General features: G+C 44.7%; 1 pseudogene; it reads left to right on the top strand.

Moving 5' to 3' along the window:
• Nucleotides 1–16,185, top strand: part of LOC123492629 — a 69,607-nt pseudogene extending 53,422 nt beyond the window's left edge.
• The last annotated feature ends 2,947 nt before the right edge of the window (nt 16,186–19,132 follow it).

Below are 19,132 nucleotides of genomic sequence, written 5' to 3'. Positions count from 1 at the left end.
ACTCTACCGTAACTCCACCCACCGACCTACCCACCTACACACTTCACCTACCTCCACTTACTCTGCCACCTCTACCTACCTACCTACCTATCACTCACCGACCTACCCCCACTCCACCGACCCACCGACCTGCCTACCTACCACCTCACCTACCTTTGTTTCTTTTGTATTTTGTTTCATCTTTGTCTCACTTTTGTTTCTCTCTCTCTTTCTCCCCCCCCCTCCCCCTCCCTCCTCCTCTCCCTCTCCCTCTCTCTCTCCCTCTCTCTCTCTCTTGTCTCTCCCCGTGACCTCTTAACCCCAGGCCTGCGTGAGGTCTGACCCCTGCTCCCACTCCAGAGGGAAGTGTGAGCGCCGTGGTGGCAGGAGCTTCAGCCAACTGACTGCCCGAGCGAGCCCGAAGAAGAACATGACCTCCTGTAGGGTGACAGCAACACACATACAACCAGAACCCCCATCATAACCATCTGTGCACAAAGTTGCTGCCCTCGACCAGGAACCAACCTGGTTAATGGTCAAACCCTGACTGCACCCAACACACAACACGCACCACAATCCCGATGGGAAGGGTCCATAGCCTCGACATCCCCATGGTAACCTACCACAACTGTAGGGCATCCTGTAGAATAAATAAGATGAGAAAGAAGATTGGGTCGATGTGTTGTACATCGGTGTCTGTCATGTTTCTAGAGTGTTCTAGATCACATCTTCTCATCTCTGTGGTTCTAAGAGGTTCTATGGGTCATGTGTTCTAGGATTCTAACTGGTTTTTATCTCAAGGTGGGTTTAGGGCTTCTAGGGTCATGGTTCTAGGGATTTCATCCGTCTTATTTCAAGTGGGTGGTAGGAGTTCTAGGGGTCATGGTTAGAGGTTCTAATACTCTTGTTCTGGCGGTTCTGAGAGTTCAAGTGGGCCAGTGGACTCTAGGGTCCTAATCCTCTTGAGGCCATGGTTCTAGGGTCCACGGCCGAGCTCTGTGGGATAACAGACTGTTTGACTGGTCTGCCTCCCCAGCCTGATGATCGACTACAATGTCTCTACAACTCCCCAGCAGCCGGTAACTCCTTCCAGCCAGCGTACCTGCGCCACGCCAGGGGAAATAAGGTGCTTAACTCCAGAGGCTTTCCAAACAAGCTTTCTGAAGGCTCACTTTAGGTAGCACCAAATGAAAGAATCGCACTGAAACAGGCTGGGACTCACCTGGAATTGTCCAGTAAGAAACGCTTATACAACATATATTTTCCAATCTGGACTCCCAGACAGGCCCATGCAAAGCCCCCGGCACTCCAAGGAGGTCAGCGGACACCAGGGGACGCTACGAGAGAGGGGGCCACTGGGAGCTCGGACTTCCAATGGTCGCAGAGGCCTCTTTGAGAGGACGGATGGAGCCCCACACATACTGCAACCAAGCCAGTAGGGAGAGAACATTATTTACACTTCTTACACCTATGGTTTGCTTTGATGCTTAGTGCCTCAAAGAACACAACCAGTAGCATAAAGGACAAAGTACCTGATATAATCTTCACTGTTTTTGTATTTTTTTGTCCACTACAATATGCAAAAACATGCTGAATTTAGCTAAGCATACTTCATATCTAACCAGTCATCTTGACTTAAACATGTATTACTCTGGATGGATGGATGGTCACTGACTAGTATATTGTGAGGTTTGAAAGGTTTTTGAAATAAATGATTTGAACTGATGGATCAAAGTATCTAAGTATCTCAAACTACAGTTGATTAAAAAGGTCATTCTAAATATCGATAACTCAATAGGAGTTTTAGAGGAATGTCTACCACTCAATCGCACCTTCAATTTATAAGAGCTGGGACTGATGCTTTTATTGCTTGGCAGAATGTGAGCTACTGTAGGAAAGAAGGGGCGTGGTAAAATGTCTGTAAAAGGCAGTAAGAGTTGCATTGTCTTCGCGCATCAGGATCAGCTGGGTCGACACGCTGGCTGTTTATTGTCTGCTTATTGCTCATTTGAAAACCACATTGTCTGTGAAGTTTGATTCGAGAGCTGGGCTTGAGCTCATTAGGCATGCAACGGAAACGTAATACGCTAATGAAAGCTTATTGCTGACAAGCAAGCTAGTCCTGGGTTTTTCTCATTTGGTGTTGAATGAACACTACAGGACAACATTAGGCATTAGCGGTAGGATAAATACTTGTACATTAGTAGAGAAGGGATAACATTAGACACTAGTGCAGAGAAGGATAACATTAGAGCACAGTGCAGAGAAGGACAATATTTGAGATAGTGCAGAGAAGGACAACATTGGACGGTAGTGCAGAGAAGGGATACTTAGACATTAGTGCTAGAGAAGGCACACTGATAGGATAGCAGAGAAGTGAATATTAGACAGTAGTGCAGAGTAAGAGATACCATTATGTAGGTAGAGAAGTAATATTAGACAGGGTAGAGAAGATACTATTAGATATTAGTGCAGAGAAGATGGCCATTAGATATTAGTGTGATGAGAAGGTAACTGTATAGAGGAAGATAAGGGATTCCAATAGACAGAAAATAGGAAGGATACCATTAGTTAGTGCAGAGAAGGGATACCATTAGACATTAGTGCAGAGAAGATACTCATTAGTAGACAGTAGTGCAGAGAAGATACCAATAGATGGTAGTGCAGAGAAGGGGACTACTATGTCACGATCAGCTGCAGCACTGGCTTCGAACCACAGGGCGCAGTGTGATAAGCGCATATGTTTGAGCGCCAAACGACAAACACACGACAAAAAACAACAAAACAAAACGTGAAGTCCAAGGTATAACACACAAGCACACTGCATAATCGGAACAAGATCACAACTAACAGAATAGAAGGTTGGCGCTTAGCATGGTCCCCAATCAGAGACAATTAAAGTTACAGCTGCCTCTGATTGGGGAAACCACCCTCGCCAACATAGATCTACACATTTCCAGAATCTACACCATAGAATCCTAATATAACACGGAATATACACAATTCTTGACCAACAAACGCCCCTGAGCTGTGGGCGTGAAACTAGACAGTAGTGCATAGAAGGATACTCATTACATATTGGCAGAAAGAGAATGATAACATTAGACAGGCAGAGAAGGATACCATTAGACATTAGTGCAGAGAATGATACCATTAGACAGTAGTGCAGAGAAGTGATACCATTAGAGTAGTGCAGAGAAGGATAACATTAGATATTAGTAGCAGAGAAGGATACCATTAGACATAATCTCACTGTTTTTTCATTCTCTGTCCATACAATATGCTAAACCATGCTGAATTTACTAAATCGCAGAATACTAATGTGTATTTTTCCTTTCAATCTAATGTGTATCGTCACATAAAGGTTTCTGTATTCAGCATCTATGCCTTCAGCTTATGTAAAAGGGCGCTTTGAGAAAGAGTATAAGGTTACGCAGTGTAGAAATGTATGTGGGACCGTTTCATACTTGAATGTGTTGGTGAATGCCGGCATGGAGATTACTTTGACTGAGAATAGAAAATACAGCACATACCAATCATACCTTTGTTTATTTTTGCAGAATGTCATACATTCATGCCTTTGACAGGCATTGATGTCAAAATATGACACTTCTTCCCCTATGATCCTGTCCTGAAACATTAAACCTTAAAACCTGTCTCACAATGCAAGCTTTTATAGTAAGATGGCCTCGATTCTAAGTACTGCTTATGTGTTTGTAAGTGATTACCCTGTTATTTTGAAATCCATGCTTGTGTTATACCCACACTGGCATGAAGCAAGATATCAGGAATGGGTTTATCTTTGGCATTGTGTGTGATCCACCACGTTTCTGGGCATCTGGTCGTTGTGGGGAGTGTGATGAATGGATGTATGTCCATGTGAAGGGAGGTTAACGGCGAAGGTAAAATGCAGGGTGAATTGCTGCGGTCGGAGGCCGAGTGGTGCGCTCAACGTTTTAACTTCTGTTTATGTGGTATTCCAGAAGTAGAGAGAGTAAGAGAGAGAGAAAGAGAGAGAGAACACTAGTAAAGGAGAGAATCTCACCCACCTGACGCTCACTCTGTTGCCATCACCCGACTGCCCTCGATACTTCATCCTGCACAGAAGACAGACCACACACAGGTACTCCGTATGGCTACTCTAAGCAACCATGACATTTCATGTGATTACCTCTTTATATACCCCAGACACTATTCAAAAACGAACTTATAACATCTATGCAAAGTTATAAATTGTGTTGAAGAGGGTGATGCTGAGAAGGGATATTTTCTTTTTGTCAGTCACATCTAGTTTCAAAACAAATTAGAATACAGCATTTGTAATAGCACAGAGGCAACAGTCAAATATCCAGCCTTGAGACACCTAGGGCCATTTGCAATTGCTTCAGAAGATGTCCTGAAAGACAAATGCTGTTTGATTATTGTGAATGCCAGTCAGAACGCCATCTTTAGATCATTTCACATTGTGATATTTAATGGTACCACAACTTATTATTTACTTCATTGCTAGTAAAGCAGAAAGCTGTGCAGGTATGTGAATGCATTATTGAGGTGAGGGTAGTGAGTCTAGCTCATTGTATACTGTATCTCTCCTCCTCTTAGATTGTGTTTCCCAAAGGTGTCTGTGTTCAGGCATGAGTCTGCCTCCCACCTCTGCTCCCAGAGCAAGAGGCCGGGCCTGAGGAGGCAGAAGGCCTGGGCATGGGAGCAGCTCTCACCCCCCAGGCAGAGGTGCTTACGACTCCCTGGGTTAGATCTCACAGCCTCCCTGATCTGGAGGTCCTGAGACCCCATCACAACCAGAGTCCTAATCATCCGAGCCCACACCAACACAACACATTACTCCTATTAATAGCACACATCAACAAATAAACACACTATTCAGGCTTCACCAATGACGAACACAATACTCCATCCTGGAACCAGTCACATGAGCCAAAGGCAAGAGTGAGCCTGAGCTTCTGAACTCAACAGTACTTCCGACCACCACATCACTCCTCAGACTTACCACTCCCTCCACCCTCTGCCTCCCAATCTCCACCCTAGCCCAATGATCGAGAGACTTCAGGGTGAGGAAGGCCCTCGGCTGCCCTGGGCCTATGTGGGAACCGTCAGAGCCCCAGAGACACAGGAACGAGGCCCCAGCCGGAGCTGGCCAAACCCCTGGACAGAGGCGGAACGATTAAAGGTTTTCCACAACATTTATCTTTGTCTTTATTTTATAGCAATGTATAAAAGGCGGTTTAGTTCTGCCTGGAGATCTGAAGATTTGTATGTTGAAGGCTTTAAAGCGTACACTCCCTATTTCAGTAAGTTAAGGTGGTATGAAGTGTATGTGTGACTCTGGGTTTGATTCTCAGTGTTGAAGTTCAAGAGTTATAAGCCAAATAACAATTTGTTCTATGTAAATTGTCCAGGTGGATGGACAATAACGTTTTTAAATGTGTATTTCAACACACCTTCTGGGCAGTTTCACGCCCACCTCCTGCAGCCAACCTGTCAATCAAGCAGAAGATCCATTCATTTGAGACCTTCTAGTCCTGATGGTAAGGGCTGTGAGAGGTGGGCAACAAATAGGAGGCCTCAGCCCCCACCTCCTCCCTCTAAAGGACAAGGCACCCATCAGGAGTGACCCCTCTCTTAGAGGAGAATGGGTAATCCAACATGACATGGGCAAAGGAGCTAAAGTGACCTCTCCAATCTCTGACGTAGAGTAGCGACGTGAAGGGTGTCCCTTCTCCCCTTTGCAGCTTCCTCACCCACCCATCTCTCTCCTGGCTTCTCCCAAATTCTTCTTCTCCTCCAACCCTGCTTGCTTCTTCTTCCCGAATTTCACCCTGCCCTCGGAGCTCCAGACCTGTGAGCTCAGACCGCAGGAAGAGAGAGAGAGCAACAGACACACACAGAAATTCTGACTAACATCTCAGAGACACCACCACCACCCTGAACCACCCGTGAGAGGCATCTCTCTCCCGAGGTCACTCCAGAAACAGAGCCCTGGATGAGGCTGATACTGCCTCCTCTGGCCCGGTGCCCAGGAGGTCCAGCAGCCTGGGCGGGAGAGTTTCACATCCACTACAACTACCAGAGGAGGGGGAGGGGAGACCAGTGAGCCATGCCCAGGCTCAGGCAGCAGGCCAGCCATGTAGACGCGCAGCCTTCCCCTGCCCGCCTTCCTCCTCCCCAGACAGGCCAACACCCCAGATACCTGGAGGGAGAGAGCCTGTGGAAGATATTTCAGCAAACAGGGCAGTGTCTTTGTCACACTTTATATTACATCACACACCAAGTAGTAAATTGTAAAACATTCAACAAATGTATGAAATAATAGTCAATACATAAGCTTCATACCAGCTGAATAAACCTAAGTAATTACTTCCCCTGTAACAAGTAAGTGCATGCAACACATTTGTAGCTGCCAATAGTGTGTGGATTACACACTCATACACTTGGCAATAGTTTGTTTGGATACACATAATTTATATATTATTCATATATTTGTTATATTCTTACTAAATATATGTGCAAGGACTGTGGTATGGGCACAGGAAGAATGTATTGTCTAAATGAACAATGAACTACAGGGGCTATCCCACTGGGCATGATAATTTAATATCAAATCAACGCCTATAACGGAAATGACGGAAATAACGTGGAAACAACATTAATTTAAACATCAAAGCTTCAGTGGGATGCCATCGGCATGGTGCATAGCCATAGACTACACCGTAACACAGTCAACTCAACTATTCTGTTTTGAATTGTTTTTTTTTCCTACCCCAATTCTTCTTAGATAAAATGCTGATATTCTATATAGTGTTGTGAACAGATAATGATTTATGTTCATTATGTTGATCATGTCCCTGAGATAGTAATTAATAATAATAATAAATAATTTGGCACATTACGGTGTAGGCTGGGCTGATGCATACAAGGCCGCAGACATTGAATTTGAGCTTCATTCACCCGGCTGGGATTGGGCAATTTATTTTGACTAATTGATACTCCCTTTAGACTATTATAGAACACGTGAGAACTGTTTGCCACATGGTAAGAAGGTGCCTCCTGAGGTGGGATGAAGGATAGAAAAGAACAGCAGGCCCTAACCATAACATGTTTTATATACTCCTGCCCTGCCTCTACCTGCTCTACCTCACTCCTGCCTCTACTTACCTCTACAATTTCACTCTGCCCCACTCTACCTACTCCACTCTACTCCTGCCTGCCCCTACTCCACTCCCACTCTCACTCTGCCTCTACCTCACTCTGCCCACTCTACCTGCCCTGCCTGCCTGCCTCTACCCCCTTCACTCTTACTCTGCCTGCCTGGTTTCATTGTTTCACCCACTCTACCTACCTACCTCACTCCACTCTGCCTGGCTCTGCCTGCCTCTCGCTCTGCCTCTACCTACTCTTACCTCACTCTGCCTGCCTGCCTTTGCCTGCCTGCCTCTTGCCTCTGCCCTGCCTGCCTCTACCCCACTTCACCTCTACCACTCTACTCTACCTGCTCTGCCTCTGCCTGCCTCTACCTACTCTGCTCTGCTCTGCCTCATTCTCTACCTGCCTGTCTGCTCACTCTACTCTACCTTCTACCTCCCACTCTTACTCTACTCTACCTGCCTGTTTGCTCTGCTCCTGCTCTGCTCTGCCCCCACTCTGCTCCTGCTCTGCTCTGCTCTGCCCTGCCTACTCACTCACTCTACCTGCCTGCCTCTGCTCTGCCTCTACTCACCTCTACCTCTACCTTACCTACCTCTACTCTGCTCCTGCTCTGCTCTGCCTCTAATTTCACTCTACCTGCCCTCACTCTGCCTGCTCTGCCTGCCTTGTACCTACCTACCCCCACCTACCTCACCTCACTCACTCGCCCATCTCATTCTACTACCATACCCACTCCCACTTCCAATTTGTCTCTATCTTAATTTCACTCACTCTACCTCTGCCTTACCCCACTCTGCCTCACCCTGCCTGCCTGCCTCACCTGCCTCACTCACTCTACCCACCTGCTCCGCTCCATTATATCTCTACCTCACTCTACTCCACCTTACTCCCACTCCCACCTACCCCCACCTACCCCCACCTGCACTCCACCTCACTCTATCCCATTCACTCACCTGTCTCATCTCACTCCACTCCACTCTCACTCCTGCCCGCCCCACTTCACCCACTCCATTCACCCCACCTGCCCACTCCACCCACACTCCCACTCCACTCCGCTCTGCTCCATTCTACCTGCCATTCCCACCTTCACCCACCACTCCACTTACCTCCACCACTCCACTCTACCTCCACTTCCCACCTCATCACTTCACTCAGCCTCACTCACTTCACTCTACTCTGCCTCTACCTCTACCTCTACTCTACTCTACCTCACTTCACTCTACCATCACTCTACTCTACCCACCTCCACTACCCCACTCCAGGTGTCCCATGCCCTGGATGCGTCTCCATGCACTCCCCACTCCTCCTTCTTGTCCAACTGTGCCGGGAGGCCCTGGCCGACCTCCCCTGCATCCCTAGTCAGCAGCCCGGAGGAGCCCGACCCGGCCCAGAACACCCTCTCTCCTGGCTCCCGACAGCAACGAGAATAGCTTCTGTCAGGTAAAACTTCTGAAAAACACTAACATAAAAGCATATTCTAGGTTGGGGTCAATTCCCATTACACCAATTCAGGTAAATGAAGTTCATATTCAGTTTTTCTCAATGCTTTCATTTATAGTTAAATTTAAGCCATTTCCTAAATTGATGTAATTGAAATGGAACTGGACTTACCCTGGTATGTTGGGCATATTCTCGGTTTCAATGACTGACACTGCTGTACACACTACCACTCAGGTGATTGGATGAGAAGGGTATAAATATACACTGATTTCACAAGAGCTGAGAAAATAGTCTAGCATGTTTGCTGAGACTGCATCAAAGAGGTGCTACAGAAAAAAAGTAAGATAGCACTGAAGTCAGATTCTGCAAAGGGAGATGGCTTGGCATGTTTTAGATCAAATGTTTTAGATCAAATCTTATCGTAATGGTCTCCAAGCCTACAGTGCTTAATGCAACTTGTGGCAGTATCATCTTTGGTAAGAGGAAGTATGAACACAGTAAAGTTGCACGTCTTATTCCCTGTATGTGTGATTATGTCTAAGGTGTTAATCTGACTGAAACCCTCTCAGAGTTAGAGTCTGTAACAGATTGACAAATGTTAAAACATAAATTCTCTATTTTTCATACAGTGAAATGCATAGATTATGAGATAAGCACGACGAACCTGTAATACAGAATGTGTGTGTGTGAGAGAGTGTAATCTGTATGTGACCAGTCAGTCAGTGTGTCAGTTGAACTCTGTTTGCTTCCTTATTCCTCTCAGCCTATCTGATCTGAGGCAGGTACCATTGAGCGGGGAGGAGGGAAGGGACCTGGTCTCCACGCCATCCCTGTCAGCATGCTGCCCACTCTGTCATATCAGCGCATCCCTCCACAGCAGATACAGACCATGATCCAGGAAGTGAAAGCTCTGGATGAGAGAAACTCTGAAGGTGAGACTTTATCTGTCTGTCTGTCAGTCTGTCTGTCACTTCACGGGCATGTCTGCTTCACTTGTTTTTATTTTATTTGGAGGACCATCCACCTCTTCCTCCCCTAGAAGGGCCTCACTGACTGGTTACAGTGAGGAAAAACGTATTTGATCCCCTGCTGATTTTGTACGTTTTGCCCCACTGACAAAGACATGATCAGTCTATAATTTTAATGGTAAGTTTATTTGAACAGTGAGAGACAGAATAACAACAACAAAAATCCAGAAAAACACATGTCAAAAATGTTATAAATGTATTTGCATTTAATGAGGGAAATAAGTATTTGACCCTCTGCAAAAACATGACTTAGTACTTGTGGCAAAACCCTTGTTGGCAATCACAGAGGTCAGACGTTTCTGTAGTTGGCCACCAGGTTTGCACACATCTCAGGAGGGATTTTGTCCCACCCCTCTTTGCAGATCTTCTCCGAGTCATTAAGGTTTCGAGGCTGACGTTTGGGCAACTCGAACCTTTAAGCCTCCACAGATTTTCTATGGGATTAAGGTCTGGAGACTGGCTAGGCCACTCCAGGACCTTAATGTGCTTCTTCTTGAGCCACTCCTTGTTGCCTTGGCTTTAGTGTTTTGGGTCATTGTCATGCCGAATACCCATCCACAACCCATTTTCAATGCCCTGGGCTGAGGGAAGGAGGTTCCTCACCAAGATTTGATGGTACATGGTGCCGTTCATCGTCCCCTTTGATGTGGTGAAGTTGTCCTGTCCACTTAGCAGAAAAACACCCCCAAAGACATAATGTTTCCACTCTCCATGTTTGACGGTGGTGATGGTGTTCTCTCGATCATAGGCAGCATTCTCCTCCTCCAAACACGCGAGTTGAGTTGATGCCAAAGAGCTCGATTTTGGTCTCATCTGACCACAACACTTTCACCAGTTCTCTCTGAATCATTCAGATGTTCATTGGCAAACTTAGACGGGCCTGTATATGTGCTTTCTTGAGCAGGGGGACCTTGCGGGCGCTGCAGGATTTCAGTCCTTCACGGCATAGTGTGTTACCAATTGTTTTCTTGGTGACTATGGTCCCAGCTGCCTTGAGATCATTGGACAAGATCCTCCCGTGTAGTTCTGGGCTGATTCCTCACCGTTCTCATGATCATTGCAACTCCACGCGGTGAGATCTTGCATGGAGCCCCAGGCTGAGGGAGATTGAGCAGTTCTTTTGTGTTTCTTCCATTTGCGAATAATCACACCAACTGTTGTCACCTTCTCTCACCAAGCTGCTTGGCTGGGTCTTATGAGCCCATTCCAGCCTTGTATGGGTCTACAATCTTGTCCCTGACATCCTTGGAGAGCTCTTTGGTCTTGGCCATGGTGGAGAGTTTGGAATCTGATTGATTGATTGCTTCGGGACAGGTGTCTCTTTTTACAGGTAACAAGCTGAGATTAGAGCACTCCCTTTAATCTCAACTCGTTACCTGTATAAAAGACACCTGGGAGCCAGAAAATCTTTCTGATTGACAGGGGGTCAAATACTTATTTCCTCATTAAAATGCAAATCTATTCATAACATTTTTGTTGTTATTCTGTCTCTCACTGTTCAAATAAACATACCATTACAATTATAGACTGATCATTTCTTTGTCAGTGAGCAAACGTAGCAAAAATCAGCAGGATCAACTTACTTTTTCCCTCACTGTATTATGATGTAAAATACTGATGTTCCCCACATCAACACCACATTAACACAATATCAACACCACATCAACACCACATCAACACCACATCAACACCACATCAACACCACATCAACATCACAGTAACACCACATCAACACCACATCAATACCACATTAACACCACATTAACACCACATTAACACAACATCAACACAACAGCAACACCACATCAACACCACATCAACACCACATCAACACCACATCAACACCACACCAACATCACGGTAACACCACATCAACACCACATCAACACCACATCAACACCACATCAACACCACACCAACATCACGGTAACACCACATCAACACCACATCAATACTACAGTAACACAACATTAACACCACATTAACACCACATTAACACCCAGTCATGACAGACTGTCAACTCTTACTGTTGATTATCTCTCAACTGTGGTCTACTCTCTAAGAGGTCATATCCCAAATCCAAATACACAACATAAAATAATGGGTTTTAAACCCCCTTTATCAGTATCTATACCCCTGAGTCCAAGGCTGCATCCCAAATGACATGCTAGTACCTTTATAGTGCGTTACTTTTGACCAGGGCCCATAAGTCTCTGGATAACAGGGTGCCATGTGGGAAGCATGGTAAGAGCTGCTCTCTCATGCATTACTCACCACTGGCTTCTGCAAAACAACAAGCCCGTATGAATGAGCTACTGGACTGGAGGGACCATTAAGGATTACGTTAGAGTGCTCAGCTGCAGATATGTGTCTGTGTGTGTGTGTGTGTGTGTGTGTGTGTGTGTGTGTGTGTGTGTGAGTGTGTCTGGTTGTGTGTGTGTGTGTGTGTATATGTCTGTGTGTGTGGGTAGTGTGTATGTCTGTGTGTGAGTGTGTTTGTGTGTGAGAGTGTGTCTGTGTGTGTGTGTGTGTGTGTGTGTGGAATGTGTCTGTGTGTGTAGTCTGTATGTCTGTGTGTGTGTGAGTGTGTATTAAGAGGCTTTCAGGGGGAGGACAGAGTATCACAGCGTGTATTAAGAGGCTTTCAGGAGGACAGAGTATCACAGTGTGTATTAAGAGGCTTTCCAGGGAGGACAGAGTATCACAGTGTGTATTAAGAGGCTTTCCGGGAGGAGACAGAGTATCAGTGTGTATTAAGAGGCTTTCAGGGAGGACAGAGTATCACAGTGTGTATTAAGAGGCTTTCAGGGAGGACAGAGTATCAGTGTGTATTAAGAGGCTTTCAGGGTGGACAGAGTATCACAGTGTGTATTAAGAGGCTTTCAGGGAGGACAGAGTATCACAGTGTGTATTAAGAGGCTTTCAGGGTGGACAGAGTATCACAGTGTGTATTAAGAGGCTTTCAGGGAGGACAGAGTATCACAGTGTGTATTAAGAGGCTTTCAGGGAGGACAGAGTATCACAGTGTGTATTAAGAGGCTTTCCAGGGAGGACAGAGTATCACAGTGTGTATTAAGAGGCTTTCAGGGAGGACAGAGTATCACAGTGTGTATTAAGAGGCTTTCAGGGAGGACAGAGTATCACAGTGTGTATTAAGAGGCTTTCAGGGAGGACAGAGTATCACAGTGTGTATTAAGAGGCTTTCAGGGAGGACAGAGTATCAGTGTGTATTAAGAGGCTTTTTCCAGGGTGGACAGAGTATCACAGTGTGTATTAAGAGGCTTTCAGGGAGGACAGAGTATCAGTGTGTATTAAGGGGCTTTCAGGGTGGACAGAGTATCACAGTGTGCATTGTGTTTCTGTTCTTCATTTCCGTTCTGTGAGGCAATCAAAGCTTTTGTCTACGCAAGCACGCACGAACACACACACACACACACACACACACACACACACACACACACACACACACACACACACACACACACACACACACACACACACACACACACACACACACACACACACACAGACCTCTCTCAAAGGACCACTTGGCTCTGTGCATCTGTATGCATTTCCTTTCTCGATAAGTCATTACCGCACTCTTACTACAATGTGTGACTGTGTGTGTCTGTTTGTGTGTGTGTGTGTGTGTCTGGTGTGTTTGCGTGTGTGTGTAAAGGCCTGGAGGTGGGGGCGAGACACTTGGTCCCCTCAGCTCTCTCACGAGACATACAATCATCTGGAAATCATCAACAACAGCTGGGGTTTAATAATCAAACTGAGAGACTGTATCTCTGTGAATGCACATGAATGCGTCCGACTAACGTCATAAAGTATTAATCGTCCCAGAGTAAGAATGTTGCTGATCTAAGAATAGTTTAGTCTTTTAGATCATAGTGAATAAGATTACATGGACAGGGGGGACCTGAACATAGATCAGTACTCCTACACTTAATAGATTTGAACAAGAACTTAAGGCCCAAAGTCCCAAATGGCCAAAATGTGTTATCAATGTTATAAATATAACTAGAATAATTTGAAATCAATGCAAAAATCACTAGGCCAGCAGTAAAATTCTAAAGTGAACAAAAAAGATGAAAACATTATTTTGAGTGTTAGAATGAAAGAGATTACATCTTTCCTTCCCTCTTTTCTAGCAATTTGAGCACATCCACGTGGTGATTCTGCACAAGGAGGAAGGAGCAGGTCTGGGTTTCAGCATCGCTGGTGGGATAGACCTGGAGAGCAAGGCCACCACAGTGAGTATACTGTGGACTCTGTAATCCATACTGAAAGGCCCACCACATAACTATAACCCAATCACACTCTAAGGTCATGCTAGAGCAGATGAAAAGTGATGATATCGTCAGAATTTATGTTAAAGATTGTATTTCTATGTCATGTGTGTGCTATCTGGGGAGTTGAGAATTCTGCAGAAGACACGTTTCTGTTGTTCACTGTAACATACTGTATGGACAATAAAGTTGTATTGTATTGTACAACATACAGTGTCTGTCTTGTTAGGCGTATGATTTTGGACTTAAAGATTAAAGATAGGATCCCATGGCTATAAATCCCTGATACTGTCCTTTCTAGCATGGCCAGATAGTGGCAACTCTACAAAATGTCTGCCGCCTGCTCCACCAATCAAGGCGAATTGCTTAGAATGGGAAAGTCCATTGTTAACGCTCTGGTGACATTCCTCCCTCCCCCCAGGTGCATCGTGTTTTCCCCCCATGGCCTGGCGCTCAAGAGGGAACCGTGGAGAAGGGGTGACGAGTGCTGTCCATCAACGGCCAGACACTAAGGGGCGCGACACACGCCGATGCCACCGCCACACTGCGCCAGGCCCGCACCATGAGACTGGCCGTGGTGGTGGTGAGCAAGGGGAGAGAGGGAGGAGGAGGAGGAGGAGAAGAAGGAGGGAACAAGGCTGGTGATCCCTCTATCAGCAGTAGCAGTACAGACCTCAACCCTACAGGTGAGTAGAAGGTGATCAGACAAGTTCACCTAGTAAGACAGCACACCCAAAACCGTGTGGTCCCAATGTGTAGGTGTGTGTGCGTGCACATCAAATCAAATCCAATTTTATTGGTTGCAAACACATATTTAGCAGATGTTATTGTGGATGTAGCAAAATGCTTGCATTTGTGGCTGTATCATACAGTGTATGTACTGTATGTATACGTTGGTTGTTCATTCGCTCTCTCTCTCTCGCTCTCTCTCTCGGTCTGTCTGTAGTGGAGGATGGGGGAGCCATGCTGACTGTGGAGCTGGAGACAGGAGGAGGGGGCGTGGGGTTCAGTTTGGAAGGAGGGAAAGGATCTATCCATGGAGACAGGCCTCTGGTCCTCAACAGGATCTTTAAAGGTACAGTACTATCCACAGATACAGGTCTCTGGTCATCAACGGGATCTTTAAAGATACAGTACTATCCACAGAGACAGGTCTCTGGTCATCAACAGGATCTTTAAAGGTACAGTACTATCCACAGAGACAGGTCTCTGGTCATCAACAGGATCTTTAAAGGTACAGTACTATCCACAGAGACAGGTCTCTGGTCATCAACGGGATCTTTAAAGGTACAGTACTATCCACAGATACAGGTCTCTGGTCATCAACAGGATCTTTAAAGGTACAGTACTATCCACAGAGACAGGTCTCTGGTCATCAACGGGATCTTTAAAGGTACAGTACTATCCACAGATACAGGTCTCTGGTCATCAACAGGATCTTTAAAGGTACAGTACTATCCACAGAGACAGGTCTCTGGTCATCAACAGGATCTTTAAAGGTACAGTACTATCCACAGGAGTAAAAGGGATAGTTCACAAAAAGTTAATATTTGGAGACAGTGGCCAGGTAAACAAAACCAAAGCATGGATTGCTGCCTTACCATGTCCCTAAACCCCTTACAGGGTAAGGAAACCGATATATCATTTTGTAATTTGGGTGAACTTTAAAAAGCAATAATGTGCCATTTAGCAGACACTGTTATCCAAGTGACTTACAGTAGTGTGTGCATACATTTTTAGTATGGGTGACCACAGCAGGAATCAAACCAACGATCTTGATGTTACAAGTACCATGCTCTACCAGCTGAGCCACACAGGACCTGTTCTTAACACGTTTAACAATTGATTTTATGGTTAGAAAAGTTGTGATGTCACAGAAAGTAGGAAAGCATGCAAACAACGCAGAGAAATACAGTTTTATAAGCTTACATTTTTATAAAATGGGGAGAGGAAGCTGATCCCAGATCTGCAGCTAGGGGAAACTTTACCCCAGACCAATGTGTGACAGTGTGTTCTCCTGCTCCCTAATAGGTGGCGCTGCGGAGCAGAGTGGGTTGCAGTCTGGCGATGAACTGCTGCAGGTCCAGAGCTCCTCCCTCCAGGAGCTGAGCCGCTTCGAGGCCTGGAACATCGTCAAAGCTCTGCCTGAGGGGCATATCACTCTAGTCATCCGGAGGAGGAAGGAGGATGAGGCAGAAGGCTCTGCCTGAGGGGCATCTCACTGTAGTTATCAGGAGGAGGAAGGAGGAGGAGACTGAGGAGTTAGCCCTAGACACTGTTTACACTAATGTGGTATCCAGATACAATCGACCACAATTACACTTCTCAAAAAATGTGGGCACAATTAGAATGTGGACAAGATCAGGACAAAGGACTCATATTAGCACCAGGTATAAACGGGGCTATTGATTCTCAAGATGTGGCCACATTTATGGACAGGTGTCCGCGATTAAAATACCTATTGTGATTGGATTGTGATCAGATCTTCCTGACCACCTCCGGAGGTAGTCAGGCACACATTGTGTCTGGGTATCTTACAAGTGTAGATGGATGTGGACAGTGAAACCATTTAAATCATCATTATCCGGCCCTCTAAAACCATTGACAGGTGGGGCCATTGTCTTTTGGCATCAATATGTGTCTTTAAATAAATAAATACATATTATTTTGAAAGAATATCTGTGGAATAATTTCCATACAGGGAGGGACCAGTAAATCTGGTCACCATGTGGACACAGTGGACGGCTAAGAGACACATTTTAATACAACGTGTCGATGCAATGGCAGAAATGTGGCCACTATCAGAATGTGGACAACGGCCTCGATTCAGTCTGTATCGCTGAAGTTCAGCGTTATAGCACAATTGAAAATTAAAGGTAATTTCCGATTGAGCCGACATATGCAGCGTTTACCCTGAACGCATTCTCTGCCTTTATATTTCAATCATGCTGAAGTGCAGGTCTTCAGCGCTACGGATTGAATAGAGCCCTAGCACGCAAGTTAGCACCAGGTATAAACAGGGCCAACTGGAACACAAATCAACCGCAAGCCATCATACCATTTCATATGAGCACTATTAACATACTGTAATTATGAATATAATATCTATATTCTAGATCAAATCATATTGCAATGAAGATCAGGGACTGTTGCTGTAGAGAGCGGTGAGTTGACAGGTGCTTTGCTCTGACTGCCTTCCTACACCCAGAACTTCTAGATCAGGGACCACAGTGAATTTGAGATTTGCACAGATATACAGTATTTACATGAAGGAAGGGAGAGACATTCCATTGCTTTTGGTTGTTAGAAATAGTGTACAATACTGTAATGTAGTCCAAAAGATTATGACACTGATACAAAATATTTAAAATGGGATTTGCGTTTTTTCATGGAATATTGTGGTATTGCGCTTGATGTTGGAATCATTATTTAAACCAAAGACTATGAGTTGGATTTAATCCATATCGCGGAAGATCAGCATCAAAATGTAAAGTTAATTTCCATTTACCATGAATGCAGTCTCCGCGACCACAGGGACATTGCCTTTAATTGTAAATCACGCTATAAAGCGGATCTTCAGCCCTACGGATTTAATAGAGCCCCTTAATTAGTTTATTAGATGACAATGGAAGAATCTCAATTGCATTCTCCTCGCGTCCTCTCTCCTTCTGAAAAACCATTGGATGAGAAAGCCAGAGGTCCCGCCCCCTCTGACCTTATCCTCCAATTGGTTTTGAGAAGGAATCCAGGCGAGAGGACGCGAGGAGGATGTAATTGAGATTCTCCCAATGAGTCAAACCAAAGATATAACTAAACTGGAGCAAATGTTCACCTTGTTTTGTCACCTAATTTGATATCGAGGAAAAACACAGGGTGTGAACATTTTGTACCAAAATCTATTGGAATATAGATACTTAAAACTCTGTATAATATTGGTACTAAAGCTTTTTCCTCAAGATACATTATATTAATAAAATAATTTAATCCAATCTGTCTGTCGATCTGTATGTGTATGTTTCAAAAGTTTATTCACAAGACTGTTGTGCCAATAACCATTCACATTTTAAAACCTATATAGTTATTTGACTTCATATGGAACGAACAGATGCATTTATCACTCAGTTAATGAGACTATGAGAGTTGTAGGCAAAACGACTTTAACTTTCCCAAAATTCCCAGGTTTTCCAGAAATCCTGGTTGGAGGATTCTGCATTTCCTGCTTATTCCCTTCTGATTTTGGGAGCTTCCAAACATGACTTCTGGGAAAGTTGAGTAACCATTATTCATCCATCATTGTGTAATCCACCACTTCTCTTCTCCGGTCTTTGAAAAACAGCCGGTGAATTTGTGTAGTGGGTATAATCATTTTCCTACTTGTGGTGATGGTAATATAATACGACAAGGAAGAAGGACAACATTGGATGTAACCGTCAGTCATTTTTAATGCAGATGCTGGTGAAATACAAAATCTGTTGGGTGGAACACACAGTATACAGTACAGTCCTACAGTACAGTAGAGTGCAGGTTAAGATTAGGGTTGCAAAATTCTGGTAACTTTCCCCAATTTCACAGGTTTTCCAGAAATACTGGTTGGAGGATTTCCAGATTCCCTGTTTATTCCAGGAATCTTCCAAATGAAATTTCTGGAAAACTTGGAAATGTTGGAAAAATTACTTTCATTGACAACTTAACTAATAGTATATTTCGATAGCAGCCATTTTCCATAGCAGCTGTTTTTTCCCCAATCAGGAGTTGAGGACAACAGACAGCATTCAACACGTACCCTAAAACATACATCTGCCGCAAAATGCATTATCGAGTAAATGTAAAAAACAAGCCACCAATAGACAATGTGTGTACTCTGACGTTAAGACAGCAATACACTGTAGGTAGGTATGATCTTCAGCCTCCGGTTACAGTACAACAACACACATCAAAACAATGCCTTAATAGTATTACACCAACAAAGGCAAATGATGACTTAAAAAAGCAAGCATATAGGACATGGTTGTGAATGAGGTGGAATGCAATGCACTTGTAAAGGTTTGTCAGTTAAGGTTAATATCCACTCGGGATAAGAGGAGGAAGTTTAGTAGTGCGTTTTCATTTCAAAAGGAAACTTAACCACGAGGAAAAAAAGATTGATCTTAAAACATTATTAGTAAAATGGCTTATCATCATACATGTAGAGGACTCAGCAGGCATGCAGATGGTTGACTGTACAGC

Source organism: Coregonus clupeaformis, chromosome 15 (assembly GCF_020615455.1).
Source record: "Coregonus clupeaformis isolate EN_2021a chromosome 15, ASM2061545v1, whole genome shotgun sequence".
NCBI classification, from domain to species: domain Eukaryota; kingdom Metazoa; phylum Chordata; class Actinopteri; order Salmoniformes; family Salmonidae; genus Coregonus; species Coregonus clupeaformis.
The sequence above is the reverse complement of the archived record's forward strand: the minus strand, read 5'-3'. Positions and strand labels throughout refer to the sequence as shown.